We start from the raw sequence: 14,100 nt of genomic DNA on the forward strand, positions 1-14,100 counted from the left end.
ACAAACGACACTCCGAAGGTAACGATGAGGCCGCAGACGCAGTTCTCTCGCTAAACTCATGTACAATACAATGGTCTCCGTTGCTTACTTGCGCGCCACAGTGGCGGTACCTAATACGTTATCTTCTGACACTACGCTCCGCTTCTCTGGCGGCAGATTCTTGATCCTGCCTTCATGCGATCGACTTCTTGTGCAAGAAGTGCTCTTTTTAGTGACCAAAGTCGCGCTTAGCCTTCAGAGATAATCTTCAAACACAATATTAACCTGGACAACAGGGTAAGGGTCGCATTGTTCAAGGGGGCATTATCATTCATCATGCAGTTTTAATGATTGCTATGCTGTATGCCTAAATACTCGGAGGCATGCGCTCTGCGTCTTATTCCTTGGCGTATTGGCCTTTTTGCCAGCGGAAATGGTTTTTTCCGCGGCAATGAAACCATTGTGGGGGTATAGGTATACAGCTTTGAGTAAAAAGGCGAGTTGTACATGCAGAAATCCGGAAGAAGGACAAAAGCGAGGCCGAGAAGTTTTGGAACTGGTTACAATCACCATGCTCAAAAACAATATTTACCAAAACTTCCTGATTAATGAGGAGGTAAAATATCTAGAAGGGGAACAGTATTCGGCGGATAATCGTAAAGGCAATAGGGAGAAGTTTTTTTTTTAAATAGAGAAAGGGAAGCCTACACCGATAACCGCGCCACAGAAGCCTGGGGAAAGAGAAATACATTTGAGCCACCTTGATTGGAAAAAATCAGAGCAACGGATTTCTCCCCAAAGAGGAGTGGACCCGGACGGAATGACCACGCAGCTAATAAACCTGCGTGGGTGAAGACGTAAAGCAGCGTTTCTGAGCGCAATAGATAATGTGATACAAACCAAACAAATACCAAAGGATTGGATAGAAAGTACAATAAATTTATTACAATAATGGCGACGGGAACAAAGCCAGTATTGATTCAAACAAACCACTCAAAGTAACGTCAGGGGAGTACAGATTCGTATTGCGGGAGATAAAATTAAAATTCAAGCATGGCTCAATGAAAATAAAAAACATAGGGAACTGCAGAATCGATTTAGGCAAGGCACGCACCTGAATAGTAATTCGTTCCGTATAGCAGCGTATTGAAATTGCTACCCTTACAAAAATTTTTATCGCCTTGGTTTTGAAAGTTTATTGAGTTTTGTCGAAAGAACTTAATGATTTCTTTTTAAGTTTCTATTGACTCTGCCTATAGAGTTTCAAAAGTTATTTGGCCACCGCGTTCCTATTGAAATGGGACGAAGAGGTTCAATAGAGTTTTTTTATCGAGTACTTATTGAGACTTCCTAGACTAGATCTATTAAATTTCTATTAAAGCTCCCTACAGAGTTTAAAATGATTATGCATAAAACTTTTTTTGAGTTTCAAAAGACTTTTTCTATCGAGTACTAATTGAAACTTAAAAAAAAAAGTTGCTGCATTTTTGCAGCTGCCCCTTTCCATAGGGGCGATTTCCAGGCGTGGATTCCCCTTCCAAGGGTCCGCACCCGACCAGGGACTCCTGCAAATATTAAAGAAACCGCTGGGTGCCCGGCGGTACCAGGATTCGAACCCAGCATATCCCACATACGAGGCGAGTGTTGTACCTCTGAGCCATCGCTGCGGTTAAAATATCCTGCGTTTTTGCCGCCGCCCCTTTCCATAGGGGCGATTTCCCGTGCAAGCCGGGTGAACTTCCCAAGCGTTGTAGTCCCACACAAGGGCCGAGAACCAGGCCGGGGAGTCGCTTGTACCTATTTTACCGGTAGGTGCCCGGCGCCACCAAGGCACACGAATGCACATGGTGCCTTCCACAGCCACGGTGAACTCTCAACTCGCAACCGCCTGTGGCAGGACATGCCGCCAGACTCTTTCACCCCCAGCAATGGCGCAACGCGGCATGAAGGCCGGGGGCTCCGCCAGATGGACAAGGGTCAGGGGCCCCTCGATAAGGTAAAGACAGCTTTCCAGGCGTGGATTACCCTCTCAAGGGTCCGCACTCGACCAGGGACGCCTGTACCCATTAAAGAAACCGGTGGGTGCCCGGCGGTCCCAGGATTCGAACCCAGTACCTCCCGCATACGATGCGAGTGCTGTACCTCTGACCTATCGCTGCGGTCTCGAAACATAATTTCGAGACCGCAGCGAAATATTTTTATATAAATATAATTCGAATATAAATATAATTTATACGAATATAATTCGAAAAATGTTTTGTAAATTCGTGTAATTAGGCGTTATTTACCGGATTTAAGTTTTAATTGGAACACATCAGAGTTCACTGTTTGTTCATGATGTCTGTCTTCAATTGGTTTTGAAAGCGTGTATATACAGCGTTCATTTTTTCTGGCTTTGCAAAATTTGACGATGCCATATATGTGACCAAAACAGCCTGGCGAAACGAGTTTACTTACAACAACACCTCCTGAGAACGCTTCCCATTCAGGAACGGGGTAGCTAGATCTGATGTGATGGGGCACTACAGCGCACTTCCCTATCATGTTAAACCAACAAGCATAGTCACTTTAATGCATTTCAGATCTGACATCACCCGTACGTGCAAAACCAGCAGAGAATTAATATCTTTCGCCTTTTTTGCTAGTGCCGTGGCAATCCGCAGGCTCTCGTGGCGGAGCAATTAAAATTGATTTTTGGCATGCATCTCCGGCCCCGCTCTATATAGCTGCCTAAATTGCTGGGAGTGACCTCCACAAACTATTGAAGCAAATTATATCATTTTTTTAAGATTCAAATTTGGTGATCGCGGTATATGCATCCTTTAACCTGCATATGCAACGGACATTTTCATTTTCTGTGCACCGCCTCCATCGAAAAAACTTGGATGAAAAACTTCAAAGTGAGCCAACAGAAACTTTCTTGAGTTATCACGTTAAAACTTCAATAGAATTTCTAGTGAGCTTATATTAAGTTAGTTGCTATAGTGAAGACCCTACAAAAATTCAGAACAGCTTTCATAGAGTAGACTCTATAGAACTGCTATTGAACGAGTTCAGTAAAATGTGTATAGAATCTTTATCGAGCCTGAGTAGATTGAGTTTTTATAGGGAGGTCTCTTTGAAAATTCCATAGAGATTTTGTAGATATAAGTAGAGTGAGTTTTTATAGGGAGGTCTCTTTAGAAATTCTATAGAGATCTTATAGAGATGAGGAGAGTGAGTTTTTATGGGGAGGTCTCTTTTGAAATTTTATAGAGATCTCATAGAGAAGGAGAGAGCGAGTTCTTATAGGGAGGTCTTTTTTGAAATTCTAAAGAGATCTTATAGAGATGAGGAGAGTGAGTTTTTATTGGGTGGTCTCTTCTGAAATTCTATAGAGATCTTATAGAGATGGGGAGAGCGAGTTTTTATAGGGAAGTCTTTTTTTAAATTCTTTAGAGATCTTACAGAGATGACTCGTTAGGTCATGAGTCTGCCATGAGTTTCTAATGAGTTCCTTTAGACTCTATAAGAACTCTATAAAAGCTTAATAGGATCGCAACATTCATTTTTGTAAGGGTAAAGCTCAGAATAGACCTATATCAATTACGTTTTCGGGCATTAAGGGGGCATGTGACAGCGTAAACAGAAAACTGGTGTAGAGGGTGCTCAATCTGCACGACATAGATGACGACTAATACAGTTTCTTATAGCAATCTAGAAAGATAATAAAGCGTACCTAACATGGCAAGGGCACAAGTGAGCACAACGGGTCAACATCCATCGAGGACTGCAATAGGAGGGCCCTTTGAGCCCAATATTGTTTATGCTTTACATGGTTGTGATAGAAAAAACTGAATCTCAATTAGACTTTAGCCTCACGCTTATCAGGCTAGGCGATGTTGTACAACACGATATATTCCGGGACTGTTATGCGCAGATGACGTTGTTGTTTTTGCTGAAAACCAGAGCGACATTGAAAAGTCAGAAATATTACTGGGTAGGAACCCACAAATCTCAGTTTGAAAGTTGGCGCTGATAAATCAGGAATAATGGTTGCGAATCACACTAGCTCTGACGAACTCGCAATTCAGCATGGAAAACTCAAGGAATATAAAAATTGGGAGAGTGTAATAACGTAAACCACAATTAACTAGGAACTCACGAGGAACAACTTAAGAATATAGGGAAGCGAGACGCAGCTATATTGAAACAGAGCTCTCGGGGGGTATAACAAATATCTAGTGGTAGTTTAGTTATATAAATTAGTAATGGTACCACACCCCAAATTTGTGGATACAGTAATCCGCCTAAAATCATACGTTCTACTGTGTCTTGAAGTGAAGAAGACACCGATAGGCCGTTTGGCAATAGGAGCGCAAGGAAAAACAATAATGAATCAGTGCAGGTAGACGTGGCTTGGCCGTCATTCGAAGTTCAAGAAGCTCAGTGTAAAAGCTTTTTTGTTTGGGGGGGGGGGGTTAGCGCAATAGATCCACGTGGGTGTAGAGGTAAAGTTTTCCGGCACCTTTGTATGACAAGCGTGGACACGATGTGGCAAACGGAGACGAGAATGCTAACGATAAAACACTGAAAGTACAGTGGACAATGAAAGCAAGCCAGGGTAACTTAAAAAGTAGCGATGAAAAAGGGCGATGAAAACATATAAACGGAGAAAAACAATAGACGCTGCAATGTCGTTGGAGTTGTACTGCAAGGGCAAGAAAATTGGACATCAGAAAGAAAAAAATTCCACAATAATCCAATAGTGCGCTGCTTTTTCGTGCTAGATCAGGATGCTTGCGAACTAAAAGCTTCGCAGAGAGGTATACATAAAATGATTGTGGTACGCGTGATCTGCGTAAAAAAAGAAACAGTGTGGAACAAACCATGCGGCGCAAACAAGCAATGACTAACATAACTAACCAAGTAAACGCAACCGTAAGTCACCAGTAGCTGAGGAGCACCTCTCCACGGCAGCGGTCTGAACAGCGATTCAGCGGACAGGCCGCCAATGGAACTTCACGATGCCAATGTTCAACGCACACATTGTCTAGTGAGGGTAGCATAGCTGTACTACTAGAGGACCTCTCAGGCAATAAGTGGGATATTTTATGGCTAAGTGAAGATGAAAGGACAGGAGAAGGCTTCATGGCTCTAACTATGGGCATAGTCTGCGCTACAGTGGATCCTAAGGTAAGAAAAAACGTTCGGTGGGAATGTTACTCCACAGAGAAATAGCAGCAAACCTGGAAGAGGTTTTAAGCTTTAGCGACAGAGTCGTGGCTGTTGCTATCAAGCTAAACAAGCGACACTGGGTAAAGATAGTAAGGCCGATGCGCCAAAAACCAGCTGTGATGACGAAATCGTTGACAGCTTCTGCGAGGACGTCGAATCAGCATTGAAGAAGGGAACAACGCCGTTCACTAGTGTGATGCGAGATTTTAACGTAAAGGTAGGTAAGAAGCGAATAGGAGACATGTCTGTGGGCGACGACTTCGGAATAGACAATTGAAACAGTCGAGGAGATACTCTGTTGGGACTTTGAAAGAGAAATAACCTGAGGTTGATGAACACATCCATCTACAAACGAGAAAATTAGAATTGGACATAAAAAAGTCCGCATGGTGCAACAAAAAAACCAAATTACCTTCATTTTAAGTTACATCTCAGGAATTGTGTAAGACGTAGAGGTGCTAAGTGAAATTACGGGCAGGAATCGTAGGATGGTGAGATGCAACCTAAAGCTGAAGCTCAAAGGCGAAAGACAGAATATCTTGATAACTAAGGAACTCCCACGAAGTCATAACCACATCGCAAGAGTTTGATAGAAATAAATTTTAAATCTCACGAGTTTAAAGTACCACTCGGCAAGCACTGCCAAATAAGCCAAAATAGGCTCCCTCTCTCACTGAAAAGAAAAATCTACGAGTAGTGCAAACTGGTGGTGATTGCATACGTAGCCGATACTTGGCACCTACAAAACAACCAGCGAGCAAAAGTACTTCGGCTGAACGGGTCGGTTAGGAACAACACGCAGCTACCAGTAGCGGGATACTTGGATAACATAACAAAAGTAGAGAAGAAGATATCATTGTTCAAATAAATAAAAAGAAATGCACTTGTGCGAGCGATGTAATAAGACAAATTAACAACGAGTGAAAAATTAGGGCAACAGATTTGGTACCAAGAGATGGGTCCAGCAGAAGAGATGGCCATTAAGACGATAGAGGGCTGAAATAGAGAAATTCTGGGTAAAGTACAGACTCGAGAATCTCAGGACAGGCGCGGTTGTAAGCTAATGGGAAAATACTTTGCGCTGTAGTGGACCTCTGTAGACTAGGAACAAAGGATATAACAAAGTCAGTCAACCTAAAGGCGGCCCAGGTCACTAAAATAAGACTGTTATTCTGGTGGACAAAATGCAGAGAAGAGAATATAGCCTAGGACAGGTACCACGTGTAACAAAAAAGTATTTTTATCCTACCCTGAGACGACGGCTACAAATAAACAAAGAGCATAAAAAGTAATATGAGTTTCTTTGGTAAGATGACATGTCATCATCCCGTTACAGAGAGGATACCATTAGCAATCAATCAATCTACTGTTCGTAATTTCTATTAGTGATTCAATATTTTCTTAGAGTTATGAGAACGTCCTCTTAATATTACTGTTTACACACTAAAAATTTTTAATACCTCTTTCCATCTCACGTAAAGTATGTTGCCGCACGGATCACTGTGATTGCTTCCAGAATTCATTACGCATAACAGTTAAGACCGATGCCTTTACAAAGTTTCTTTCCGAACGTTGTGTTGTCCCATCAGAAAACCACTCCAGTTCAATGTGTTCGAATGTATGACCTTCCATTTGAGAAAGCAGAAATATGCTACTAAAATGGGTTATTTTCATGCTCATTACACCCGGATCGATAACATGAGGGATTGCATAAAGACGCAGTCCCATTACAGCGAGAACTCCACTATGCTACATCTTGGTCATTGATCGATTCGGTTTGACCTCCAGCCGTCGGCGCGCAAAAGCGATTTTTGCTCTTGTTGCTTTCCTCTATCGAAGATTTTCGTCTGCTGAACCACGTAACACCGCAAAGGTAACTGGGCTTCTTCATCTGCACCTTATCACACAGCGGCGGCTATGTCGCCTGACCGTACGGTTCTCCGCAAGCCAACTATGTGGATATGGGGTAGTGTAAATATTGGTAATTTAAACCCTGCCACTTAATTGAGAGCAGCGAAGACTACAGAAACACGCTATATAGCCACACTGAAGCGCTTGCTTGCTGGTGCCGGTGTCTGAAATTGGATGATAAATCTGGCCGTCGATGGTACGCCGGCCTAGCTATAAAAGCCTGCCCTTTGGTGCAAGAGAACGGTTTAGTATATACACCTAAAACACCGCCAGCGAAATCTCAAGAAGTTGAATTTTTTTCCTCTGCCTCATGATAACTGAGCTGAATAAAACTAGGTTATTTTTAATCGCCAGCATTGAGCCAGAACTGAGTTCGTGTAGCGCCTGAGGGTAAGACATCGCTTCTTCATTTGCTCTTTGCGGCCGTATTGAAATTTGCCCTGCTGTACAATCATTAGCTATATTGGTTGTGTCTTATAACATGTTGCCATCTTGAATGAGGGCGTTAAAAGTGCATGGAAGATTTTTACGCTTTGAATGGTTTATTGGTTCCAATAGGGCGTCGGACCACGCAGTGACGCGAGCCGTGGAAGAGGGACAGTACGACGAGAGTGCTCGGAACAAATGCCTCTGACAACACCTGACGAAAGCAAATCATCTCAAGAATAAAAGCCAAACACCTCTACAGCACAGCGACCAACTTAAGGAACGCCCATTAATGTTCCATTGGCTTTAAACTTTTCATCGTGGCCTCCGCGATCGGCTACCGGCGGCGCGCCGTTCCTACGGCCGTCCCATTCAGCGCGGAGCCAGGCTGAGAGGTGCAATTCTGTTAACTCCGATTACCGCAGTGAGGTGGTGGCCTTAACCTAAGGCTGAAGAGAGAGAGAGAACCACTTTATTTTGTGCGTGGTGGGAAAAAGAAGAGGTTGGAGATCCTAAGGCTGAAGAGACGCTCGTCGGCCGACACTGTCTGTGCTTTGAGTGGCAAAGCAGCCTTCGTCGTCGCGTTCTCATGCCAGAAAACTCTCAATATGTGGTCTGTGTGTTTTGACTCGGCCATACAACAATATTGTTGAACGTACGTTTTGAACATCTACGATTGCCTTTACATGCAGCTTTAGTGGTCGTTTGTTTGAAAGCCGAATGTCATAACCCAGGGTCCTGTCATGTCGGGCGGAGTGAATTCAAGCACGTTGAATCCTTTTTTCACTGTTACAACATTGCCGCACGCTATCGCTGCGCGAAAATATGCTTTTTCGCCCTTTAATTTGTTTAGAACGCTCTGGGTATCCGTTGTGTGTGTGCGTGCGTGTGCGCGCGTCTGTGTATGCGCGTGTGAGTGCGCGCGTGCGTGTGTGTGTGCGTGTGCTTGTGCGTGCGTGCGCACCCGTATTGCATTGGATTGGAAAGCGTGTATTGAGCATAAACGTTCGTGGCTTTCTTATTCCAGATAGTCGCGAGCTAGCGCAGCTGCTAGGGCACGAGCGATGAGGCGTTCGTGCTCCACGCACCGTGAGCTGGTCAGCTCGCGCTCCCACTGCTCAGGGGATTGGAAAGGGAGGGGGTTTAGCGAGTAGGCATAAATCATTTTTAGATGCGACTGCATCTCATTCACTCGCCTTGTCCCTGCATCCGGCGTCGGCGTTGTTGTCGGCGTCCGCCCCTCCCCCATTCTCCTCGCCGCGTGAGCTGCGCTCGGCGCCGCTCACCCCCTGTCCTCTCTGATAGCAAACACTCTCTCGCGAGGGGCATTGGATTGGATTCGAATGAATTGGCTTGGATTGGCTTGGCTTGGCTTGGCTTGGATTGGATTGCGTTTGGATTGGATCGGATTAAAGTGGATTGTGTTGGATTGTGTTGCGTCATAGCCGCGGCAGACGCACTGGCGCCTGTGCGTCCCCTCACCGTTATTCGCGCTAAAAAACGCGGTGCCTGCGCCGCTCCGCTCCATCGTTCCAGCGCCGTTCGTCCGCTGTCCAACGCTGCAAGGTGAACCCCCTATGCGTCGCATCTACACAGGGGTTCCCGCGAGGGGAGGTTGGAGATTTTTTTTGCGTATTATTTTAATATGTTTAGAGGTATCATGTACCCACTGCAATCTCGCTACTGAATTATTAGCCGTGAGAGAAAAGATCACCGTTCTCCGCGATGCCTTTCACACCGCTATCGTCTCCACACGTGTATTTTTTTTTGAAATAATGTTTCTGAATTTCTAGATTTGCTGGCGTAATATTCTGCTCATAATTTTTGGCTTGACATTTCAAGAGTATTATTTTTTGGTGAGCAGTTAAGGTTATCACTAATTTATGCATGCACAACATCGGCCGTAAGTAAGTAGTTCGGGATATTAGTAATAAACTCACCAAGGACAGAACACGCAATCGTTACTCGGGAAAATAGTTTGACATTACTTAGACCACGTCCATTTATGGTGGACTGGATGTATCTTTGTGCGTTTGTATATGCAAGCATGCACGCCAATAAACGGCACCAGCACGTTTACCCTGCTCATTGCGGAAGAAATACTGATAGACATTTGCACAGTATACACTTGTGATGCTGAAGTATACCCCGTTTATGTAAATAGTATCGCGGTAAAACTTGTGCCAAACGTTTCAAGTAGTATTGCCATGTAATTTACTTTATTTGTCAAAGACCACACTCTTACATGAGATAAAAGAAAATGACGTAGGTGGTGTTTTGGTGTTTACTAATGGTTGGAGTTTGGCCGGTTGAATTACCATAATCTGGTTCTTGATCGGAACGCACGGAACGATTCCAAACAACATGTACGAAAATTCCAGAAATAAACCCGGAAAACGCGTTATTTTGGAAGCATTCGTGACTACAAAAAGGAATACTGCTGTGCAACGAATGCACCTATGCGTCACCCCGCCATGGTCTCCGCGATTGGCTACCGGCGGCGCGCCGTTGCTCCGGCTGTCCCAATCCCCCGAAGAGAGTGTAAGTTGAAAAGAGAACCTGGCCGTGTTTTCAAACGGACCGCGGCGCCCGTAGCCTAAGGTAGCTTTCCCTGGCGCGGATGGGCGCAGAGGACGAAAACTCGGCCTTCGCAGCCTGTGTGTGCCGCTTAATAAAAATAGGTTACCGCACACCAATGCAGGAGAAAGGTAGAAGTAGTTAATGGCGCCATTTGTAAAGTTACTGGTGCCTTTGAATTTTCGACGTGGACTACGCCCGGGTTGACGCGTCAGTGAATCCGTTACGCAGCAGTATTCTTTTTTGTAGTCACCCATAGTTCTAGAATGACACGTTGTCCGGTTTTATTTCTCAAAATCTGGTACATTATGGGAATTCAACCAAACGAAATGCAACCAATCGTAAACACGAAAATACCCCCTATGTGGTTTCCTTTTTTCTCCTTTTAAACGTGCGGTCTTTGACAGATAAAATAGACAACGTGACAACATTACTTGAAACGTTTGGCACTTTTACCGCGATACTATATACAGAGACGTGGTATACTTCAGCATCAGAAGTGTACATTGTCCAAATGACTGTCGGTATTTCTTCCACAGTAGGGAAAGTAAACACGCTGGAGCCGTTTATTGGCATCCGTGGTTGCATATACAAATAGACTTCCAGTCTACCATGAATGGACGTGGTCTCATTAAGTAATGTCATAAAAATCTTTACCCGAGTTACGATTGTTATTTCTCTACTTGATGTGTTTTAACTTATATCGCGAAGAGCTTACGGCTCATGTTCTGCATACAGATATTAGTTATCACCTTAACTGCTCACCGAAAAAAATAATATCCTTGATATGTCATGGCAACAAATTATGTGCAGAAAATTGTCCCCTTGAATTAAGAAATTCCGAAAAAGTCTTTCAAAAAAACACACAGGTAGAGTCGATAGCAGTGTGAAACGCATCGCGGAAAACGGCGACCTTTTCACTCACGGCAAATACTTTGGTAGCGAGCGTGCAGTGGGTACTCAAGATCCCTACGCATATTAAAATAAAAGGCAAAAAAATGATTGATTCGTACCCGTGGAAGCCTAACAGATTATTTCAATATCGTTGTCCCCTGCCGGTAAAAAATACATGAGCCTATCGGTAATACGCTGTTTTCACGCACGTGCGCAAGCACACACACACACACACACACACACACACACACACACACACACACACACACACACACACACACACACACACACACACACACACACACACACCCGCGCTCACGCTCTCATGCCAGGGCGCACATAAAGGATACCATATTTTTGCGAAAAAAAAAGATATTCTCGCCTTGCGATAGCGCGCAAAAATGCTGTAACCACGAAAAAAGAATTCATCACGCTGGCATTCACTCCGCCGGACATGACCAAACCCAGGGGCTATGACATTCGCCTTTCAAACAAACGACCACTAAAGCTGCGTGCAAAGACTATCGTGGGTGTCAAACAACGCAAGTTAAACAATTTTGTAGTTTTATGGTTGATTCAAAACACATATATCACATATTGAGAGTTTTCTGGCATGAAAACGCGACAACGAAGGCTGATTTACAACTCGAAGCACGGGCACCATCGGCCAGACGAGCGTCTCTTCATAATGATGATGATGATGATGATGAAGATGATGATGGCTTTCCCTTTAGATCGGGGCGTAAGGAGTAAGAGTCAACCCTAGCAGTTTCTGGCTAAGCCGGATAAACACAAAATGACGCCGCGCATGAACAGTAGGAGTGTAAACAATTGTCACCTAATCCGAACTGACCCGTCATGAGGGCAGTGGCATGGAACTGTAGGAGAGAAGATGTCTTTACCTACTGTTTATCTACATTTATCCACATAAATGTGTTTACATTTATCTAGTGACACTCACCGAGGGACAACGAGAAGCCCACCATGACGACGAGTAACATTTCATACCCTCGTCCATAACATTTTGTAGGGGTTTACAACAGCTTTGATGGACTTTGAATTTCGCAGGGCGAAATGACGACCAATTTTTTGCTTGATCTTTGCTTGGGCCTTTTTGTACTATTCTAGTTTATTTTTCCGGCAGCTGTCGCATTTCTCCTTCACTACGCGTGGTTCTATACCTGTTCTTTCTACCCGTCCTTTCGCTGCTTTTATGTCTTCGCTGTTCAATAGGCTCTTTTATTTGCTCGGCTTTTTTTTTACATTGGTTTTGGTGGTTGGCTTCATCCATCGCATGATTTATGAACTTGGTCATTTCTTATATTCCCCATATTTGGATGGGTACTTATTGATTTCGTCTTCTATTATATCAGCGAAGCCGTTGATGGTTCTTTGCTAAAATTAGTTCTCCTGGCTGTAGTGATTTCTAAATTTGTCGGGGTTGCGCCTCCAAAGTGCAAAAGTCAGTCGCTTATGTTGGCTTCCTAAGCTGTCAGTACCGTTTCATCTCTCCTGCTTTCCCGCAGCCGATGGTATAGTGCCTCATATACGAGACTACACTCAAACCCGGTTATAGGAAACTGCAATAAGCGCCACGATTAGTTCGATATATTCAATAGTTCGGTATAGATGAACCCACCTATAAAGAGTTTATTGTTACGAGTTCGCAGTATGCGGGAATTTCCTTGCCATCCCCGCATGCGCAAAGGAACAAAATAAAGTATGTCATTACCATACACAAAACAATCGATCTATTACAAATAACAAAGCTACTTTTTGCCTTAATACCTTAACTGACTACCTAAAAAAGCGGTAATTTTTGTTTTTCTTTTTGTTTTGGCAGCGTCAACTAGCACAGCACTCTTTACACGAGATATTGTTTGCACTAGTTTGAGTCCGTGACCTTCCGTATCGAAGAAATACTGGGGAGGACATCGACTGCCGAAACCACTTCATTAAGCGTCTGACGGCTTTCAGTCGCGACATCCTCTACCTCCTCTGTGCTTTTAGTCAGCATTACGACGGTGGTGCTGACGTGCCCGCGTCCGGGGTGCTTACCGGGATGGCAGCTTTGTCATCGACACTCAGGAAATCTTCTTAGGACACTCCTTTTGGCACGGCCGATCGCACTTGTATTCCTTGTTTACTGCCGTTTTTTGTGGCATAGATCTATCACTAGAGAACCATTGAGATCAGTGTATCCATCCATTGTTTCTATGTATGCATTCATATCTCCAATAAGGGTTATTTCACCTAAATATCTTAACTTATTTCAGTTCACAATTTCCTCATTTTCTACCCTAGCTCCGCTTCCAGTACAGAGATACACAACTCCTAACCATGTGTTTTTTGGGCTATTATGGTTTCAACGCACAGATGCTGTTTACAGTTTTCATGCGCTCTCTTGCAGTGGGTTCCATCTTTAATAAACATGCTTAAGCTTCCCTATTTCCTATTTCCTGCGGTCCTGTCGCATCCTCCCCATACATCATTGCCTATGACAGGTGGGGCTTTTAGGTATCGAAAGTGAGTCGCTGTTCAAGTTGTTCTCTTCTCGTTCAAGTTTTTTTTTTCACCCACTTTACAGGCTTTTTGCCACCCTGCATATCTATGTAGCAGATTATTCATTCTCTGTATTTGTTTTTTTCTTTTCGCTGTGTACTTACGTAGAAAGTAAATATTTTGGTCTCTTACTAAGATTTTCACTCTATTCTTTCCACTTCAATCTCCTTTGTCTAGGTTCTGAGCTATTTCAACACGTTCTTCGGTTAGATCTTTGGCCTGGCTACCTTCAATCGTTGAGTGTGCTCACATCCTTCGCTTCCCATTCATCGTCAAGTTAGTTTTCCTTTGTTTCGCGACGCCTCCCAAGATAAATACCGCTCTCCCACCAATGCACCGTCCTGCCTTGTTTCCTCGCCTGGGGCCTAAGCGAAACCCATCCCAGTGAAAAGCTTGCTTGTGTCCAATGCTGCCTTATACTCTGTTTTCATCTTTAACTTTAAACAAAACTTTCCTGCCACGTCTCTCAATCTCGCCGTTAGGAGCTAGTACTGCCCGCTGGGTGGGCACGTCCTGCTTTGTAACCAGCGGCAC

This window comes from Haemaphysalis longicornis, unplaced genomic scaffold (assembly GCF_048455015.1).
Source record: "Haemaphysalis longicornis isolate Haplotype H1 unplaced genomic scaffold, Haemaphysalis longicornis Haplotype H1 scaffold_5, whole genome shotgun sequence".
NCBI classification, from domain to species: domain Eukaryota; kingdom Metazoa; phylum Arthropoda; class Arachnida; order Ixodida; family Ixodidae; genus Haemaphysalis; species Haemaphysalis longicornis.